The following is a 13,874-nucleotide window of genomic DNA, read 5'->3' as shown; positions in this document are numbered from 1 at the left end:
TGTGAGCTCTGTGGCTTGGGGAGTGCTGCTGGGGGGGGACTGTGTGGTGGGAGCTGGATGTACACCCCTTTATCTAGCGAACCAGGGGCTGTGCTTGCCGGCACTCCTCCCGCACAGACACACGGCAGAGCCTGTAGAGGAGAGGGAGCTGCTGCAGCTCACTGCTCTCAGGGTAACCCCCTTCCCCGGCAGCTGGGGGGGGCATGACTGAGGCTTATGGGGGGTTGTGGGGATTCCTTCTGCCAGGCCAGCTGTGGGGCAGGCAAACTGAGGTAGGGGTAACCAGGACAGCGTGGGCGGTACCTGATTTACCACAAGTTGTGTATGAAGTGCTGCTGACTTGGAGTAGCTGGCAAAAAAGCGAAAACAATCCCTCCCCCTTCCCCCCAGTCATTATTTAAACAGTATAAAGGTCTCTGTAAATGTTTAAAACAACAACATAGTTGGGAGGGGAAGGAGGAAAGACAAACAAGTTTGCTGTTTCAGCTTCACAGAAACAGATCTTAATTTTTGGCAGGGTTTTATTCATCCAGAGGATCCAGCTGCCAACACGCTTCGGGAGGCTCCAAATTCATAATCGCTTCCCTAACATCTTCCTCCAAGAGGCTGCAGTTTGGCACGGGTGCCACCTTTGATGTTTGCGTTTGGCCAGCACCTTGTGCTGTAGGATCCCGGTTCGTGGCCAGGGCACGTATGGTAGGAGTCAGTGGCTGTGAGTGCTCCCAATGATGTTTTTCTTTCCCACACCTGAGGTTCACAGTGGTCAGAGCTCAGCAAGAACCAGGGAGCTCAAAGGAGCAAGGTGCTGTGGGCTGGCTGACTGCTGGGGTACCTTGCCTGCATGTGAGCAGGGCAGGAATCAGGAGCCCCTCTTTTCCCCTGAGCACCTCTCTGAGGAGATGGGAGCTTCCAGTTCCCGACCCACCACCCCTCCTCCTCATCTGCCTTGGTAGCACTACCGGCACCTGGTGCATTACCACAACAGAAACCCTAGGTAATTCCTGTTTAAATACACAGCTGGCAACATGACTTTAATTCAGCTTTTTGCTGTTGAAGAGCTGGAGCTGTATCCTGGTTTGGCTCCAGGCTGAGAGAGACTTGATCTGAAGCCCTGGGTATTGCAGGTTGCTGGAGATCAGTGGCTGCTCTGGGTCCCAGATCCCAAGCCCTGGAGCATCTGCTCTGGAGCAGGACCATCATCTGTGTGGGATCTCAGGGGAAGGGGGGCATCCTTCTCAGCATGGGGGAGACTTTGGGCTGGGAAAACGAGGGTACATCTGTGATGAGGACCTATGAGAACAAGGTCCCTGGGGAGCAGAGGAGGACTGTACTCCCCACCAACCTGCCTGAGGTCTCAGCTGGTCGCCAGCCCCCAGTCAGGCCTAGTTTCTGCCCAGTCCCACCTGCTCTGCTCCTGCCCACCCAGGGAAAGGGCTTGTGCTCCTGCCCAGTCTTGTGTTTGCTCTGGTCTCCTTCTGGCCCAATCCTGCTTGGCCCCATGCCAAGCTGTGGGGTATATATCACCTCAGCATCCATAGCTGGGTAGCTTTCTGCTGTGAGATGTCTCTGCTGTGAGTTACTTTGGCTGCTGCATGCAACCTGTATTGCTATAGAAATGTGCTCTGATCTGCTGTATTTGCTCTACAGTTTCTAGAATTATGTTTGTGCTTCAGCTGTTCAGTCTGACAATGGTTCTGAGCTGTGATCTGAAGACGCTGTTTCCAGAGAAGCTCAAATACCTGTTGGGTGGCTTAAGAAGCTGGCCTTGCTGCTGCTGACTTGTGTGTGGCTGTACCTCTGTGCAGATACACGAGGGAAGATGTATGTGGTGGTTCCTCATACAGCTAGTCCCAGCCTGGCTGTTGCTGCTTCTGTTGCTGGAGTGACCTGATCAAAAGTAGAAGGACTGAGCTCAGCTGGGCTGGCTTAGCTCTTGAGCAGGGCTGCTTCGGTTGCCTGGGGCTTCATGCAGTTTGGTGGGGGAAAACCCTGATACTACTTTCAAGCAAAGCCTGAAGAGTGATGTGAGGGACTGGCCTGCTTGTGTGCTGTCCTGCTTCTCCGAATTCCTGTTCTAGTTAAATCAGTAACTGCCCACAGACAGCACCAGGAAAAGCTGTTGCTGGGGTCTCCTTTGCTTTTCTAACTTCAGCCAGCTCCTGTGCAGAACCTACACTGAGATAAAAGAGACTGACACAGTGTGAAACCTTCCTCCTCTTCAGCAGATGGTGTTTACGACAGTGGACTTTGCTTGTGTTGTTATAACAGAATGGCCTGGTCTAGCCAAGAAACGGAAGGAGAAGCTGCAGTCTAGGCTTGCTGAGACTGTCTTGCTGTGTAAACCTGGACTGAAAGCCTGGATCATAAATGAACTCTTGCTTTTTCAAGGATCAGACTTTTCTGCCATCTCCAACTTACAAGCTAAGGTGCTGTCATGACTTGCCTGCAGCCAGTAGCTCTAGTCACTCCGCAGCATTCACGGCAATCTCCCAGGACTCTCAGTGGCCAAAGTTGTGACACACATTGCAATGTGAACTTCATGTTACCTTCATGGCAAACCTAAATGCATCTTAACTGGGGTTAACCTGGTGTCACTGCCTTAGGCTTTAGCAGATCAGTGCTACATCTGTCCTAGCTGTGAACTCTACATGTTTCATGCCTAAAAATCCTCGTGGTTGGAGAAACAGTGCCCTTACTTGAGTGAATCACTGAGATGGTGTGAGTTATTGGCTGGTACTGCTACTGACTGAGCCTGTTCCAGCATATTCTGCTAAAATGATGCACTGAGAAGGTAAAGCTGAACCTCCATCAGGCCCATTGCTGTCAGACTGAGACTGCTGAGCACTAACTGCAATGGGAACTTTCAAGATAAATCTTGGTATCAATCAGGGTGAACAAGAAAAAGCATATGGCCTTGATATTGTCTGAAGGCTGCCTTCTGCATTGCGACTGAGGGTGGAACCTCTTTACCAGCAAAAAACAGGTGTCAGCTGGTATAAGCCCTCCAAGAGTTACCAATATTTCTGACTTTATTCTATCTATCACATTCAAGATGCGAGCAAACACAGAGCAAACGTTGTTCCTTCAGCTGGAAGGGCCAAGAGACCATATGCTCTGAGGCTGCTTGTGTGTCTCAGCTGGTCCCAGGCCTCCAGAAAGTCTTTCCTCAACTCTCTTCTGGCTATCTCTGACCATGTCCCTGCTCCCAAGTAATGCTGCTGCTCCCGAAGCATTGCTGGAGCTCTGCCTGACTGCATCAGCTACCTGAGCTGCTTTGCTGCTTACTCCTCCAAGTAACCAGAGACTCTGTATGTGAGTCTTTAGCCTCCATTGAAAACCCTGCTGAGCCACAGCAATCTGAGAAGAAACTGATGAGCATGGCAGAGAGACTATTGCAGGCTCTGTCCCACATTTGGTTAATACCTGGGGGAGATATTAACCTTCATGGGGAAAGGGGTTATATACATCTGCCAGCTCTGCTATTCAAGCACGCGGCGATCCCATGGACATAGACACCTCCACCTGAAATCTGAGAGCCAGCTCAGCCAATGCAACCCCTGTGTGCATCCCTCCTCACTAGTCTGACTCTGATAGCACCAGGCTTTGTCATGGCTCTTGGAGACAAACCTCACTTAGCCCTGACAAGCCTCAAAAGCTCTTTCATATCAAGGCATGTGTAAACTCAGTGTGTCCCATATCGGCACCATCTACCTGCCTCTATCCTTCCTGGTTACAATAGGCACAACAGGCCTTGACAGGTAGGAGGGCACTGGGCACAGTTGGACTTGGATGCTGGGGCTGGGGGGGGGTCAGCCAGAGTACACACTTTCCCACAGCATTCTGCCTTCAGCTAAAGAAGAGATCTCTCTTTAGCTCCTCTTTCACTCAAAGCTTTCAAAGTGGTACCGTATGGATGCTATCATGATGTTCATTAGTCTCTTGTCTGAGCCCCCTCATGCTGCAAAAATCCCTGGAGGGGATGGGCTGGAGTGGGATGGGTTTTGCTGCTGCTGAGCTCTGGTGTTTTTTCCCCTGGGGTTTCAAGAAGTTTCGTTCCATCCATGAGAAGTGCCAGGCGTCAGGGGAACATTTGTTTCTTGGCAGCTGTTCCCTTTTTGCTCTAGAAAACCGATGCTTTGCTAGGAATGCACCGTGTCTAAAATTCCTCTGGGCTGCTCAGGTCAAATAGCAAATAGCAGCAATAGGGCAAACGGGGGCTGGGAGAGCAGTTTTGCTCAGCAGAGAGCAAACAGGAGGGCTGAGCCCTTTTCTTTCCCTTTCATCCTCCCCTGAGCCAAAAAGCAGGAGCTGAGCAGTTTGAGGGAGAGGAGGAAGTTGGGGGTTAGCAGACTGCCTGCCTCCCACCTCTGGCAGCTACACAGCACAAGCATGCAGGCTTGGCTCTGCCTGTACCTGCTCTGGGGAGCTCTGGCATTGTCAGCCTTGTTGCTTTTGAGGTGGTGTCTGATCCCCCCGGAGAACAGACCATACTCTCTCCATTTGTTTTGCAGAGGGCTCAGGGAAGCTTTCAGGATCAGAGGTTTAAACAAGGGGTGTGATGAGCAGTGACAGTTTGGGAAAAACACAAGCAGTAAAAGGTTTTGATACTGTCAGAGAACACGACAGGCAAGTTCACAGCCCCTGCAGGCCTTTGGCTTCTTGTTTTCTTTTGCCAAACGGGGAAAGCAATCCTGTGTGGTGACAGAGTCACAGGCGGTGACCCTGTGGCAGGCAGGGCAGAGCTAGAGATGCTGAGAGCAAAGCAGAAAGCCTAGGCAGGGGCTGGGAGTGGGGAGGTGACCTGCAGGGGTTAGGGAAGCTGGGCACCTCTTTTTCGGGGTGGATGCTGTGAGGCATCTGGAAACTCGGCTCCTCCAGTGTGCTTAGCTCCATCCACTGCACCCTGGATGCTGATGTTGCTCTCAGGGCATCTCTTTCTGCTGCTCAGGGGCTGCCAGAGCTGAGAGGACCTCTGGGGCTGGAGGGGGGGGTGGTGAGAGGTGCAGGCAGCCCAAAGCCTGCCTCCTTGCCCTTCACCGGCTGAAGGTGCCAGGACTGAGGATCAGGTCACACCTGCCCAGTGAGCCCTGGGTGAGTGGTGAGCACAGTGTGGACACAGCCCTAATGCTCCAGCCCCTCGATGCCACTGCAAAATGGGTCGCCCCATCAAAACAGACCTTGCCTTGTTCCCAGATTAAAAGAAGGGGTTGTGTGATAAAAAACTGCAGCTGATTTCTCTAATCTCCCACCAGTGTCTGCATTAACTCTCAAGACAGTGACTTCCTTGATGCTGGGCAATTTTTTTCTGTGCACGCATCCAGCTAATCAATTAAGTTTCTCAGCAGCTTCCTCCAGCATTCAGGCTTGGAGAGTGGAAGGAATTTGTTATTCTAGGCACTGCTGGAGAGGCATGAACTGTACTAAAAGCAAATTGGTTGCGCTTTCCAAGCACTGACACTCTTCACTCACAGCTTGGCTTTCGGGTCCTCCTCTCTCAACCTTCTCCCTGCTCTCCTGAACACCTCTAGGTGCAGCCCTGGTCTGACCAGCTCAGACAGAGCTGGCCTGAGGCACATCTGCTCAGCCCTACGCTGCACCCTGCTGCGGTGGGGCAGGGTGCTGGGGATGCTCTGTTTCCCGAGCAGAGACATGGACATTTTCTTTGGGGTAAGGTCTTTGTACAGCAGGTCAGTTTGGCTGTACAAGGGCTTAATGCTGCTGGATTGCCTCTCACCTGCTTTCCCAGCTGTAGCTGGTACAAGCTGGCAAGGCTGGGTACCACACTGCAGTCATGGGGACATGCCGGGGCAGGTTGGTTTGTCCGTTAGTTTAGCCCTCTGCTAAAAAAATACTCTCTCTTGATGCTTTTTTTCCTTTTCCCATCTTGTTTTCCTCCTTCTTCATTGTTGTTCCTTGCCCTGCCCAGGCGTGGTCCTCCCCATATGGGAGGGAGATGCTATGTGATGTATTCACATCCGTCCCAGTAACCTTGGGCTTTGTGGAGCTGAGCACCGAGCCGAGAAATGGAAGAGGAAGGATCCAGCAGGGTGGGTGGAGGCACCAAGAAATATGGGATATTTGGGGTGATCTTGGGAAGATTTATGGATGGTTGAGAGGAACCGCATCTCCTGCCAGCCCGGCTACACCCTGGCTCTCTGCTAGTGGGAATAGGGATATTTTTTATGTGTGTTTAGCAATGCAATGGCTTAAGCATGAGAGCGGCAGGATTGCCGGAGTCAGGAGGGCCGCAGAGGTTTGTTAGGAGCTCAGCCAGTTGTGTAAAACTCCTTACTCCCCACACTTTGGCCTGTCAGGATATAGGCACGCACCCTCCCAGGCCAAGGAAAACTTGGCCCAAGCAGAGCAAAGCAGAGCTGCTGTTGTGCTGTTGGCCGGGTGGCTGACGGGTAGGGATGGCCATAGCTTGAATCCAGCCTGGCCTGGAGGTGAGCAAGGTCTTTTCCATTAGGTGCTGCCTGGCAGCCTCGGTGATGCCTGCTCAAAGGCTTCCCTGTGGGCTTGTTGCCCCAGCGTGACATCCTGCTTAGAAATCTCAGCAGAGAGGAAAAGGAGGAACTGGGTGGAGAAAATGACCCATGCTTTCCGAGGGTTACCTTTATCAGCAAGAGGATTTCAGCCACCTCTAGTCCTGTTCTCCACAGCAAGATAACCGGGTGCTTGCTGCTGGCATTGCTTCTGTAGGATAAATCCCATAGATGTTCTGCTTGGGAAGTAATTTGGCAAACCAGGAAAGAGAACCCAGGATGCCTGCTACCAGTCTTCTTTCCAAGCCATTACACAATACTACTCTGGGGTTAACAAACTAAAAACATCTGGGAATAATCAAAGCTATTTAGGCTCTGGGAAAACATGGCTGGAGAAAGTTTGAAGGAAGCAACTTGAAAGCTCAGCATTGTTAAAAACAGTCTGGAAGCCCTGGAAATTAAAACTAGGGTAACATCTACAAAGAGCGAGGAAGTATCAAGAGAAGGATCTAATATCCTCTGAGGAACAGAGAGGAGCCAGAATGAATTGTAATGCTCGAGCCTCTACTAAGCTACAGGGCATTAAAAATTGCTTTGGAACAAACAGATCTGCCTTTCCTGTGGTTTCCACTGGCAAGGGAGCAGAGGGAAAGACCAGGGGTCTGTTTTAAAAACAGCCTAGGGAGTGGAAGTACAATTTAATGACCGATAATCACAATCCTCCAAAAGCCTGGTAATGCCGATGCAGAGCCTGCAGTGAGCAGTACCTGCCAGGGCTGGCTCAGGGAGGATGCAGGGCACGCAGCGGACGTTCAGGGCCAAATTGCATCCCTGGCAGGGTGCCACCAGCTGTGGCAGAGAGAAATGTAACCCGCGGGCTTTGCTTTCCAAGCGGCAGGATGCGTGCTTGGTCTGGCCGTTGGCATTGCCACGGGAGGGGGAACGGGATGGATCATGGTTCCTGAGACGCATTCCCCACAGAAGGTGCCAGTGCCTTGCTGCTTCCCACTGTGGGGAGCGTGCTCAGGCCTCCTCTGGGGTGGCAGCTCAAATGACCATGGGATCATCCTCTAAGCCTGGTGGATAACCCAGGGCTGGCAGCTGGAAACACTGTCCGTGGGGACGTCTGGCCAACAGCAGGGACTGTGGCACTCTGCGTGCTTGCTGAGCTACCTGCAGCACTGACCTTGCTCCTTTTGCAGGAGCCTGGGGGGACTGCTTCCCTGGAGTGACTCAGAGAAAGGCCACGGAGCCAGCTCTCATCGATGGACATCCCCTCTTCTAGCATCACTGGGGAGGCAAGGCTGTTGCTGGGAAATCTCGCTTCTGCTGATTTATAAGAGCTTTAATCTTTAAAGGCCTCTCTCAGTGCTTTCCTCTCCTTCTTCTACCAGTTTACATCTCCTCCTACTTCTGTCCCCGGCTGGGTCTGGGGTATGAGTCCCCAACATCTCTAAGAGATGGAAAAGCAGCCTGGGCATGGGGAGGGTGGGCACACTGGAGGAAGGACAACGGGACAACCAGCCATCGCAGGAGCTATGGAAATGGTTAAAGATTTGGGGGGTCCAGATCTGCCGCATCTTCTGTGACAATCTGGCCTCCCCAGCATCCTTGTAAATGAGAAACCGCATAAGCCTCACACTCTATTATTGCTACAGAGCATTAGAGTCTCTCATTTAGGATAAACATTCTCATCTCCAGCAGAGCATGAATAACATTAAATGAGATAGTTAAAATGTTTCAGGCCAATTATAGCCCTGGTGTAACTTCGGCAGAGTTACACCAGGGATTAATTTGATCTGGAGAGCTCTGCCTCCTGTTCTGAACTGGGATTCCAGCGTGGGTAATTACATCCTGCCTCTCTGCACTTCCTCTAGAGTTTTAATTGGGTTGAATGGACCAAATCCGCAGCAAGTGTAAATCAGTGTAATTGAGCTCTCTCTGGAGAGGAACCCTGCTGATTTACACCCTCAAATCTGGGCCAGCCTTCTCCATTTCCTCTCTGCCAGGCTCCAGCTGCAGGCTGCCCAGTGAAGGGCAGCACAGGCTGAGGTTGGTGCAAGGAAACTGCCAGCACCAGCCTTCCTGCAAAGGACTCAACTTCTGCTCTTTTCTTCAGAGAGTCACCAAATTTCCAGACTGCTACTACGAGCCGAGAGAGCTCTGCTCTGCCTCTCTGCCGTGTTAGTGCAGGTCAGGTCTGCTCTGGGGTGCAGGCAGCCCAGCGTGGGTGCACAGCAGCCTGCACCCCACTGTACCTTCTGCTGGTAAACCCATCACCCCGATCTCATGGTGGGGGGACCGGCCCTCACCTCCCAGCCTGGATCCCACACCGGGCTCCTTGTGCGCTGAGACAGGCAGCTGGACTGTCTCCCTCTTCCACTTCCCAGCCCTCTCAGTAAATCAGCGTTAATGAGGGACATTTGACCCTCTCTTTCCCTGAACAGCCTTAAGAAGCATTTTTGTTCCATGAGATAGTTAAGAAACTTGAAGCAATTTCCTCCCCTTGCTTCTACTGTAGTTTTTTGGTTGGGGGTTGGGTTTTTTTTTTTTGAGAAAAGGAAAAGTTATAGGGCACAAGCAGCCTTTACCATGCCTCAGAAGCGGAAACAGAGGGGAGGCAGCAGTGTCTGATATGGAGGGGATGGAGCAAACAGGGCAGTCAAGATGGGGTGGCCCCAGCCCTGGTCCACTTGGTCCATCAGAGCGACCATGTGTGCAACCGAGACAGGAGGATCAGAGCTGGGAAAGTGCACTCGCTGGCTGTAATTAGGAATTTAATTGCGAGGCGTTATCTTACTGAGTTGGAGCCTATACAGAACCATACATCCTCCATAGCCAATTGTATACAGGGGCAATGGTGGAGGGAAGGGTGCTGGGAACGGTCTCCCTCACAGATTTCCAGGACTTTCTGCTGCTGTGTGGTCCCTTTCCCTTCTCACAGAGAAATGATGAAAACAGACAGTCAGATAAACCCTGGGGAGCTGGGCCCAAGAAGGCCCCACAGCTTTCCCCCCTCCTCCAGGCTGTGTGGGACTGCTGGTCCCACACCACCTCCACCCCCCCCCCAGCTCGGTGTAGCCCGCTCACTGTTTCATTTCCCTTTTGGTTTTTCCCAAATTGTATTTTAGTGGGGACAGAGATGGGAAGAAGAGGAGCATAGATGTCACAATCCTTCCTTCCTCCTCAAACAAACTGCATCTACTCAGCAGGACCATGACAGTGGGACCACGATGGTGGGACCATGTCCTTCAGCCTCCTGGCCACGAGGAGACCATCAGCATCCCACCCCTCGGGGAACCGCTGGTGGCACCGTGCCTGGCCCGTGAGGGCTGTCACTACCAATTCTGTGTTTCTCGTAAAGCGGAGGGTGGTTTTGGCCGGCAGAGAGGACACAGTAAACAAGGTTAAGCGAATTCCTGCTCCCACCCGCCAAGGGCCTTCCGGGACCATCACAAATCTCAGCGCAGGCAGCAAACACCTCATCACAGCCAGCAACCCTTGTGCAGCCGCTTGCTACAGGCAGACTTGCCCGCTCTTAGCTCAGCGGCTGGCTGCGGCTGATTGAGTAAATAAAGAACATTTCTCACGAAATCCACCCTCTCGGAGGTCCCCAGGCAGAGAGCTGGCCTTTCCATGGCTCAGAAAACCTTTATCCCCCAAATCTATAACACCCCCGTGCAGTCGATTTAGCAAGCGATGTTTGCACACCCAGGTTTGCAGTGCAGTGACCCTGTTCCCGGCAGCACCGTGACATTTGCAGGCACCATTTCCAGCTGGCCCCATGTTGTCCTTTCTGGGATTTTTTGTGTGCTAGTCCAGATGGGGAGAAAGGTCGGAGTTACTGCTGCTAAGTTCCAGACTGAAATCTGGATTTGCCCTAAGTCCAGGATGACTGTGCCTGGACGAAGATTGCAAATTTGGGCTCCAGTCAGCTACCCTCAGCAGGTTACACTAGGCTTTGCTCCTAGTCTTTGGGGCTATCATAGCTCCAACATATGTGCATCTTTCTTGGGGCTCCTCTCCATCCCATTTCTGACCTTGCAGATCCTCCTTGTTGCTCATCACTGCCCACCCAGAGCTGAGCAACCTCAGCCCTGGTGCCTCCTCTGCAGCTAAGCCCCCAACCTTTCTTTTCCCTTAAATCAATACATAAAAGCCATGCTACAGCAATACCAGCATGTCAGGGGAGTCCAGGTGATTTATATCCTCTGAGGAGCTGATTCTGCTTGTGAGACTTCAATCCTGAAAAGCTTTTGTCTTTCCAGCCCCCAATCTCTTCTGCACTGCCTTCAGCGCATGTACATTGTATTCACCCCCTGACCCCCCCTTCCTGGCGTTATTGACTCTCCATCTTGCTTTTAATCTGCTATAAAATGAAGGCAGCTCCAGGTAAAACAGCAGTTTTATTCTTCCTGATCATAATATTTCCTTTACCAAAAAGAAGAAAAAAAATTGTTTAAAGTGAGTTGAGGTTGTAAAGGCTTAATTTAAAAGCTTCAGGGGGGGGAAAATCTATTAGGAAAACTCTACAGGCATTTGTGCAATTCTCACTGTGGAGAACCAAGCCACTGGGAACTCTTGTCCGTATGTCTGGCCTTACCTTGGTGGCGGGGATGTGACCCTACAGCCCCAGGATGGGGAGAAGGTGCTGCCATCAGCCAGGAGCATCCCAGGCAGGAGCCACATCCCAGGCTTCTTCCCCACTGACGCTGATCAGCTGCTCTCCTTCCCCCATTGCTGTGTCCTGATCGTGGCTGCCAGTGGTGGTCGGCTTTCAGAAAGGAGCAAACAGCCTGTTCTGGGTGCAAAGGGGGTGTGTTTGGCACGGAAAAATCATTCCAGCCATGGTGAGGCCGGCGCAACTGTGCCCACAGAAAGGATTCTGCTGTGTGACTGCTTCACTACTTCACTCACCAAAAAAGCAAAGACCTGTCTCCTTCTGCCTCACATGTATTGGCAAAAGCTTTGGGAACTGCTTTTTCAGTTAGGTTGAAGCTGATGTTTGCAAGTCCATCGGTCCCAATGACTGATCAATACATGCTGATAGACTTTTCCCATCAGAACATTTATTTTTCCAACAGGACACCGAGTTCTCAAACAAATGAAGGCTTGCACAAGAAATCGTCTGCCTCAGTTTGGCAGCAAACAGAAAACAGGAATATTTTTCTTTATTCTAGAACCAAATTTTTGTGGCTAAATAGAGCCAAAAATATATCTCCCCCCCACTTCTCCCAGACACGAGACATCTCTGAATGCCGAAAGCAACTCTTCCCCGCCGCAAATGGACCAAATAAACCCAGCACGAGACTGGTGCTTAGTAGAAACAGATGCACCTCTAATGCTGTCATCTACAGCAAGCTGCGTCTGCAAACTGATCTTTTATTAATGTATTTATATAGAAGAGAAAGCTGCAGAGGGTGTGCGAACCCCACTGCCGGGAGCAGGACGCCTGATTGCCCCAGGTCCACAGGCTGTGTTACGGCTTGCAGAGGCCATCGCCGTGGGGTTGCCGGCCACCCCCCAGGGCTCAGCCTTAAAGGCAGGCAAATTTCTTTCCTGCACCAGCATTTAGCCCAGTGCCTGGTCCTCCCTGAGCGGCAGGAGGGGACCCAGGGTGATACGGGTTCATCGGCTTGTGGGTTGATGTCGTGGGTTGTTTTGCCGGGGGTTTCAGTGTGTGCCGAGGCCAGGATGTGCTGGGTGCCGGCTGCAGCAAGCAGGGGAGCTGCAGGAGGAGAAGGAGTCATGGTTAATTGTTTGCTGAGAGCTGGGACAGATGGGGTTTTGAGCCTTGGGGGATCTGCTGAAGGGAAGGCAGGGCAGGGTGAGTCCCTGAGCTGCTCACAAGCATTCAGCAGTGCCTTGTAGTCTGGGCAGGAATTAGGAAAGACAGCCCTGGCCTCAATTCCCCCCAAACCCCACACACGTGCCCCAGCCCAGGCCAGCATCCCCTCACCTTTGACACCAAAGGTTTCCTTCTGGGGCCAAGACAGCGGTGTGAGTTGCCCTACCTTTGCTAGGAGCTGCAGATGGACAGCCTGGAGCCTGCCCTCACTCTCTGGGGTCACTGTGCAGGACACAAAGCAACGTCAGTCCCAAATCCCCATGTCACATGCACCCCATCCCCACTCCAGCTGGACCACCACCGGCTCTGCTGCCTTTTCTGTCCCTACGAGACACTCGGCATCCAGGCAGCGGGTGGGAGGCCACAGAGGAAGGGCTGAATGTACCCTCACCTGGGAACTGAGCTGCTATTGAAAGTGATGGAAAAATGGGCTTTTCCCTTCCAATGGTCGTTTGGGCTCTAATTTCCTTCCCCCAGAGTGAGACACTTTTCTAGCACCTTCACAGCCTCACCAGTAGGCAAAAAGAGACCTGGGTGAAATCCTGGGTGAAACAGGAAGAAACCACCATTAAAAACCAGCATTCAAATGTGGGGTCTGTGAGGATGGCAGAAAGGCAAAGGCCAGGCTTTTTACCCCAAGCTAGCACTTTATTTCCACAGTTTCCCCAAGGCTGCATCTATCCCAGATAACTGCTACATCCCACCTGGCTTTTACTCCGAAGCAGTGTTATGTGGCGCCAGGGTCAGAGCCAGCCTCTCCTCTGGTCTCTTCCTCTCCCTCGGGATGCCTGGGGACAGAGAAGATGGGGTGAGCTGTGGGAGTGGTGCCAACTGCAGCCCTTTCTAAATGAAAGCAATAACTTGCTGCAAGCTTTGCATCGAAGGGGCTGAGCCCTCGGTAACAACAAAAACCTCCTTTTCCCCATGTCCCCCCCAGGCTCTTCAAAGCAGTGTGCAGCAGGTGGCGGTAAATATCCCTTGCAGGGGGACCAAGCACCTCAGCTCAAGTCTCACAAGGAATTCCTGCAGCACAGTTTAGCCTGGATTATGCTGGTTTTATCCAACAATTCTTTTTTTCTTTTTTGCTAGGAAATAAATAAATCATGCAAGTCTTCTGTCACCCACTCTCTCCACCAGCTGTCCCTTTATCACGGCCCATCCTTCCCCTGGGCTTTGGAACTGGGTCAGTGAGCAACATCCAGCAGTGGTTGCTTCCCACTGAAATTCATAGAAAGCAGATATGGCCCCTGGGTGCTTTTGAGTGGCCCAGCTTTGCCTTTTCGGCACAAGTCTCAGCCAGCCCGGAGTGGGTGGCCAGAGGAGCAGGCGATGCCCAAGCACAACCCTCAAAGGGACCCAGGGCTCTGCCAGCAACACTTTCCTGCATCCCTCTGCCTTGCCAGTGCTCATGGCTTTGCATCTTCGCTACCTGGTAGGGACTGGATGTCTTTGAACATCTATCCCCTGCCAAACTTGGCTGAAATAAGCCAGCAGGCTCGAAAGCCATCTGGGGGAGCAGCCACATGCGTGTGTGCATGTAC

General features: G+C 52.1%; 1 long non-coding RNA gene across 4 annotated transcripts; it reads right to left on the bottom strand.

The window, feature by feature from the left end:
• Positions 1-503: 503 nt before the first annotated feature.
• LOC128151345 (uncharacterized) lies at positions 504-12,841 on the bottom strand. Of its 4 annotated transcripts, none has more exons than XR_008238347.1 (5): positions 12,725-12,841; positions 12,500-12,555; positions 11,403-12,213; positions 11,089-11,286; positions 504-1,887 (listed from the first exon to the last, which is right to left on the bottom strand). It is a non-coding gene; the product is annotated as an uncharacterized LOC128151345 (long non-coding RNA). The 4 variants fall into 4 exon arrangements; XR_008238348.1 differs by lacking the exon at positions 504-1,887 and adding an exon at positions 10,873-10,916; XR_008238346.1 differs by lacking the exon at positions 504-1,887 and having other exon boundaries at positions 10,873-11,286.
• Between the last annotated feature and the right edge of the window lie 1,033 nt (positions 12,842-13,874).

This window comes from Harpia harpyja, chromosome 14 (genome assembly GCF_026419915.1).
Source record: "Harpia harpyja isolate bHarHar1 chromosome 14, bHarHar1 primary haplotype, whole genome shotgun sequence".
Lineage (NCBI taxonomy): Eukaryota > Metazoa > Chordata > Aves > Accipitriformes > Accipitridae > Harpia > Harpia harpyja.
The sequence above is the reverse complement of the archived record's forward strand: the minus strand, read 5'-3'. Positions and strand labels throughout refer to the sequence as shown.